Source organism: Pollicipes pollicipes, unplaced genomic scaffold (assembly GCF_011947565.3).
Source record: "Pollicipes pollicipes isolate AB1234 unplaced genomic scaffold, Ppol_2.1 Scaffold_7262;HRSCAF=8765_pilon_pilon_pilon, whole genome shotgun sequence".
NCBI classification, from domain to species: Eukaryota; Metazoa; Arthropoda; class Thecostraca; order Pollicipedomorpha; family Pollicipedidae; genus Pollicipes; species Pollicipes pollicipes.
This window is the reverse complement of record NW_023597055.1, coordinates 21,240,850-21,247,287: the sequence shown is the minus strand read 5'-3', so window position 1 is coordinate 21,247,287 and position 6,438 is coordinate 21,240,850.

The following is a 6,438-nucleotide window of genomic DNA, read 5'->3' as shown; positions in this document are numbered from 1 at the left end:
ATACATTCTTCCTCGATATAACGGAAGTGAGACTTGTAATCTAATAACTAAAGAATAACACTATAACCGATAACGTGAATGCAAGTGAGCATCTTAGACTCACTGATGAGTATGCTGAACATCACGAAAATGAACCCAAACACAAGCACCTAGCGTTATTTGGTTTGACGCCACCCAGCGGTGCCACTGGCATCTCTCGGGAAGTTGAGCAATTATAAGTGAGCAGTGTCTTTACAAACTTTCCAGGGCGCAATCACACAATAACGCATTCAAGAGCATATTTATTAAACGTAAATGTGTTGCTTAAAGCGGTCTTTTCCACTGAAAAGTGTACCAGTCGTTACAAGTGAGCTTATTTCATGACATCTGTTGCTCGTCTCAATGTGTTCAAATGTGGAACACTCCCTTCAAACACCTAGCACCGTGCTTGTTTACATTTGGCAGCGCTTTAGGCGGTCGGCTCTAGACGGCTACCGTCGCGACGGTTTCCATATGTCGGACACGGAAAAGCTTTTCAGCTTTTTCACAGGTTGTAGCCCAGTCGGCTACGTCATCCCCGCGTAGTACATTTTATATACATAAAATATATATTGTACGTTTTTATAATAGCTCTTCAACTCGCTTCGCCGCGCAGCCGCTGCATCTTCAGGCTTAACGTGACCAAATAGATATTGTAGGCATATACGTTCCAACGTTTCATTTTCCACATCATCCGTCCGGGATCGGGGGCTTCCCAACGGGTCGGGGGACAGCGAACAAGCCGACCGCGGTCAGGAACTCTCCCCCTCCCCCAAACCAACCACAACCATAAGCCGTGAGGCCTATGCCGGACCTGCCCGACGTTCCAGCCGACCGGCCCGCAATGAAAAAGCGGCACCCGTTGCTGTTGGAATCTCCGGGGGCAAACAGTGTTCGTGTCCGGCCAGGTGGGGTCAGTCGCCGTTTTCCCCTCGGGACGGCCAAGGCTACTAGAGAAGGCTACGCAGACGTGACGTCACCATGGGACTAAAATTTGGTAGCCCGCAGCGTGGTTTTTGGTTGATGGTACGAAACGGTTGGTAGATACTGGCCACATGATTAAAAACGCTGATTTTGCCATTGAACTGGATGGCAGTCCTGTTCTTAACATTCATTTTAATGTTATATGAAAAGATATAATAATTTTGCCGTTCAGCTCTTCTAAATACAAACCATTACTGGGATCTGACTGCAAAAATAAGCCCTACTAAACAACGTTTTCTAGCTGCAGCATCCGCGCCATGTTCGTCGAGGCCAACGCGCGTGAACATCTTGATGTAAAGCGCTTTTGAAAAAGGAAAACTTAAAGCTAAAGAAAAAATAGCGTATGTAATGCTCACCGTAAGTTAATAAATGGGCAATTACTGCGCATATATTTTTGCAATGCAGTACATAAAGTGGAGTAAAATGTGAAAATAAAGTAATGTGAGGAATGCATGTGGCAAGAATTTCGCTATTGCTGTGCTATGATCTTCCGAAGTGTTGGTTAGCTTGTAGACCTATAGTGTTAGATGGGCTAGACAAAAATGGTGCGCAGAGAATGATACCCCCACCACGCTAAAATATCCTTATTGGACCATTTCGGAGCTGACATATGGGCCTCGACTCTTTGACCGGCAGAAATTGCAAAACTTACCAGAAATCGGCCATTTTGCAGGAAAATTATGAAATCTTGAATTGAAATGGCACGCGTTGTATTTAAGGCCCCGGGGTTCACCACTCTCTAGCCGAATAAGGGCAGGCCAACCCTGTATTCACCCTGACAACGCTCCTACTAAGGCTACAGGATGTGCATTCCAACTTCTTAGTACCAGGTGATGTTACCTGGCGACTTGAAGGAAGACATTACTTCTGCCTGACCGTTACGCCAAGTTACGAAGAGGGTCGCCCTTTTCGGTTTCTTTCTTTCTTCTTTGCTCACGCTGCCGGCCATCTTGTATCAGCTTCAGATTATCTCAGACAACTTAAAGCATTTATCCATGTTTACCTCCAATGATTTCATCCCCTGGATTGGGATGGTGCGTGTCAGGGTTAGCAACTCTGCAGCATCATCATAAAGCCCCGTCACCCTGGCTGGACCAGACTCGGCTGTGTTTGAACTGTTGGTCCGGCATCGAGCAGCTGACGCCGGCATGAGCAGTTGTTTGGAGCTATGCAACTTGTCAGGGTAGTTTTGCAGCTCCACAGTTCAGCGAGTCTTTACATAAACAACTGGTTTAAAGCCGCAAACAAATGGTAACTCCATGGGACTGCAACTGATAAGACGGTTTTTATTGGTGCTTCCCAGCGAAATAGCAGTCATCGATTTTGATGTTCGACACAACGACGAATCTGCCGTGAAAGTAAGGGCTACCTCGCTCTGCAAGGTGTGGCCACCGTGCCTGACAACGTAACACACCCCGACACGTTATATGTCTTAGAACGTTGTCTCTTTTTTTTAGTACTGGCAAGCCGTTGATCTGCGTCAGAATTGACTGGTACGCATGAGCAAGGCTTTTGATCATATTTATGGTACTCCCTAAATCATTTAACCTTTTTCCCCTCCCTCTCTTTTTGCGAAATGAATATTGTGTTGTCCACCCCCGGAATACACACAATGCTGTCTGCAGGGGCAAACATGCCGATATTCCTGTCGAATTATCTAGGAAAATTTCAGACATTTTCAGCCTTGCCGACTGCAGGTAAACATGGCTGAGGAACAACGAATTATTAAACTTCCAATGTGATTTGCCCAATTAAGTTTTGTGAATGTTCAGGTCGACAACGACCACCCTATGACCGGACAGAGATTCGTCCACAATTTCTGTTTAGGTGCTTCAGCCTGGTGAATAAAGGGGTCACTTATCAGAAAAATCAACCCTAGATTTACTTAGCATTTTGAACTCGCATTTTTTTTACAACTTTTTACAATTTTTTAACAAAGGAAAAATACGGGTTCCTCCATTGAAACGTGTACTTGCCAACTTCAGGGTTCCATAACCTCCAAATTTATATCAAGAAATTTGCTCGCGTGAATTATTTGACTGTCCATTTTGATTCGTCGTTGTAACAATAGCTGCGCTAGCTGTAAACCTGCCGATCTCCGCGTCAAGCAGAAGCTCAAATCCCCGCCCCACATGATGTCCCCAGCTCTCAGTTCTCCGCACCGTCAAGTAAGATGCGGAAATAGCTCGGGCTATCTGCATTCGGACCGTATGTGTTTACTAACCTGATTGTGTTGCCAGTGATGTCAGCAACACGAATGACAAAACGAGCTGATGGATGCTCAACGATTGTTTGGATGAATATTTTCATATCTGGATTGATAAGGATGACGACCCCTCTGCTCCTGTTGTCGTCGTGAGCGAAAACATCCCCTACTCCACATTCGTTCAGCTACATGTTCTCAGTTGCAATGCCTGAATGTGTCTCCTGCATGAACGCTGTATCTACTTTCGGTTTCTTAAGCCAGGAAAAAATTATCTTTGCTTGCTCGTGTGCCCAGTGGATCAGAGTCCATCGATTTTTTGATGCGGTCGTAACAAGCTTCATGACTCAAGAAGAGACCCCCAAAAACAGCTAGGTTCTGTGCACAGAGCGCGGGCGAACCAGGGACCCACATGATTCCACTCTACCTCCTATTTCGGCCCCTTCCCTGTTGACCAGCTGGGTCCGCCGCTTTCCTACTAAATGCCTCCCCCCACCTCCCAAACATTGCTACGTTCGAGCCGGCCCTGATCGTGACGCGATTCGAGCGACCAGGAGCGCACGCTAGGAGACCAGGCCGGACGACGGCCAGTCCCCTCTAAATTAGGGCCCGTGGGTCAGACGAGTCCACTGAAGCACACGCCCGCCACCCGCAACCAGCACCACTACTAGATCCTTCCGTAATGTGCCCCGACCGACCCGTCAACAGGAGCACTACGCCACTTACGACTAACCGCACAAAGCACAGTGTCACAGCCTCCTTCTCAAACGTTGGCACGGCGAGGTCATATAATCCGGCATAATACGACACCCACAAAACAACCGAAATTTAGAATGTCTCGGAAAAGAAAGACATGAAAACACGCGAAGAAAACTTACACAAAAAGGCGTGTGAGTGATGAGACGTGAGCACGTGCAAATACCAAGCTAAAGGAACCGGATGCAACCATATGCTCTTACACGACGCTACGTATCTGACGACTGGTCGTTCGCGACGCGAGACTCATCCCTAATGAGGCAGACCACGGCCACCTCAGAGACTGACCCTCGGTACATCACCGCTTGCCGGCGGTGGCAACGGTACACCATTGATACCACCGACGTCCGCCGTACCTGAGTCCTCCGTGCCCTCGCCCGTCACGCCTCCTCCCACATCGCCGACCAGGATCGCCGGAGAAGGACGACTGGCTCACCGCCACCTCCACCGTCCGGCGCGCCGCCCGGTCGCCCAGCCAGGCCGCTCACCGCACGGGAGGCCCGCGGTGACGGCTCTGTCGCCGCTCCCCGGCAGGTCCGGTGACCAGGCCCGAGACTCGTCTTCTGGCCTGTCCGGCCAGCAGCAGGATCTCGCTCCTCCGTCGTCACGATCGCCCCTGGTTCTGCCGTGCGGAGTGAACGCTGCGCCACCTCTCGGCAGTGAGGAGAGAATCCTTCCTTGAATGAGGGGGGGTGGAGAGTCAAAGAAATATAAGTGAAAAATAAAAAAAAAAAAAACAGGATGAAAAATCAACTCGCAAGCATTGAAATTTATGAACCAGTGAGAAATGCCACAGCAAACAAAGACACATTCAAATTAACATGGCGTAATATTATAAACATGAAAAAGTTTTGGTTTTAACCATCTTAGGCCATACACCGAAACAGAATACATCAAAAGGAATTTTATTTCATAATAGCGTGATAATCGCCAAAAGTTTTATAACACAAATGCCTTGACGATAAGCTTTGTACTTCCCTCCACCGGATTTTAAACACAAAACTAAGCAAAGGAATGAAACAACAAAAACAGGAGCAGAAAATCAAACAAAAATAAGGTATTCAAAACAAAAGTTGAGATCCTGCAAATCAATGCATCACCAAATTAGTAAAAAAAAAGCAGATCTACTTCTGGCTGCTGTTGGGATCGGGTCAGGAAATGCTTATATTATGTCACCGTTTTTTTGCAAAGCATCAGTGCTTATTTCCATGAAAGTAACCCGGATAAGCCTAGCCTCATCACACGCTGTCCAACTTGTCTGTGTCACAGCAGCTTCATGAGTCAATGATTCTTGCAAGATTCCCACTGCCACTTGCCATGCAGTTGGAAAACTTAACCGAACTTAGAGCAGCCCGTATGCTCAGCATTCATCTCAACTCACCTCACCTATTTTTTTGACATCAGCAGTTGTGATAAAAAACGTGACCAAGCCCATTTTCTGACTCGTTATTTGTGCTTTGGTTCAATTCATTTCAGTCAGCTTGTTGACACCAGAGAAAGTTGACAACACACAAATCAAAATCCTCAAATCCTTTGAACAACCTATTCTGATTGTTGTGGTTAGCCTGCCAATGACAATAGTGGGTATTCTTAACAAAACAATATATCTCCCCTTAAACATAAAAAACTTATAGATGGGCACAAAACCAGTTTCGCTGGTTGCCTTCTCAGCTGCAGCAAAAAAATCTATTTAGGTTTAGTCATTTACATTTAATGATTTGACGTTTGAAATGTTGGCTTCGTATTTAAAAGGGATTGTCTGATGTTGGCTGAAAACCGATATCTAACTAAGATGTGATTGTTATGCACCTTAGAGTATTCGTGTATTATCTACCTTACGCAGAAATATAGTGCATATCTACACTACAGTCATTTGCCAGTAATCAAACTATGACAACTACGGACATTGTCTTATGAACAAAATTGGATGGATTACAACAGAAAATGGCCACATCTGATTACAAATCATATGTTGAAAACAGGTAAGGTTAGCAATTAGGTGTTCCACAAGAGAAACTTACTCGCTTTTTAACGGCAGGCTACTTTCGGTGTCCCACACAAGAAGTCAACATCTTTCGAATGGTTTGGTGACAGACAAGGTAATCCAACCCGCCCACACAACAAGTATCAGTCATGCCACCAACCTACAAGATAAACATGCGAAATAAGTAAGATGAGGTCTGCATGAGAAAACAGTTCCGAAGGGCAGACTTTGGCTATCAAACACGTTTGTATTGGCTGCGCCAGGTCTGTCCGGAAGTTGTGTAGGCAGGATAACATAACATGGCGAGGAAGTGAAACTGCAATTGCTTACATTTGTCACCATTGACCTACTCTAAACAAAAGGCCAAGTGTGGGTTTAACTAGGTAAAAATGGAAAATTACAGCAAAATTAAGTTCCGCGGTTCAAATTGTCTCCTTTATTAGGTGTGAATGGCCCACGTTTGGGTGCATATCAAACATGTTTGGGCGGCGAC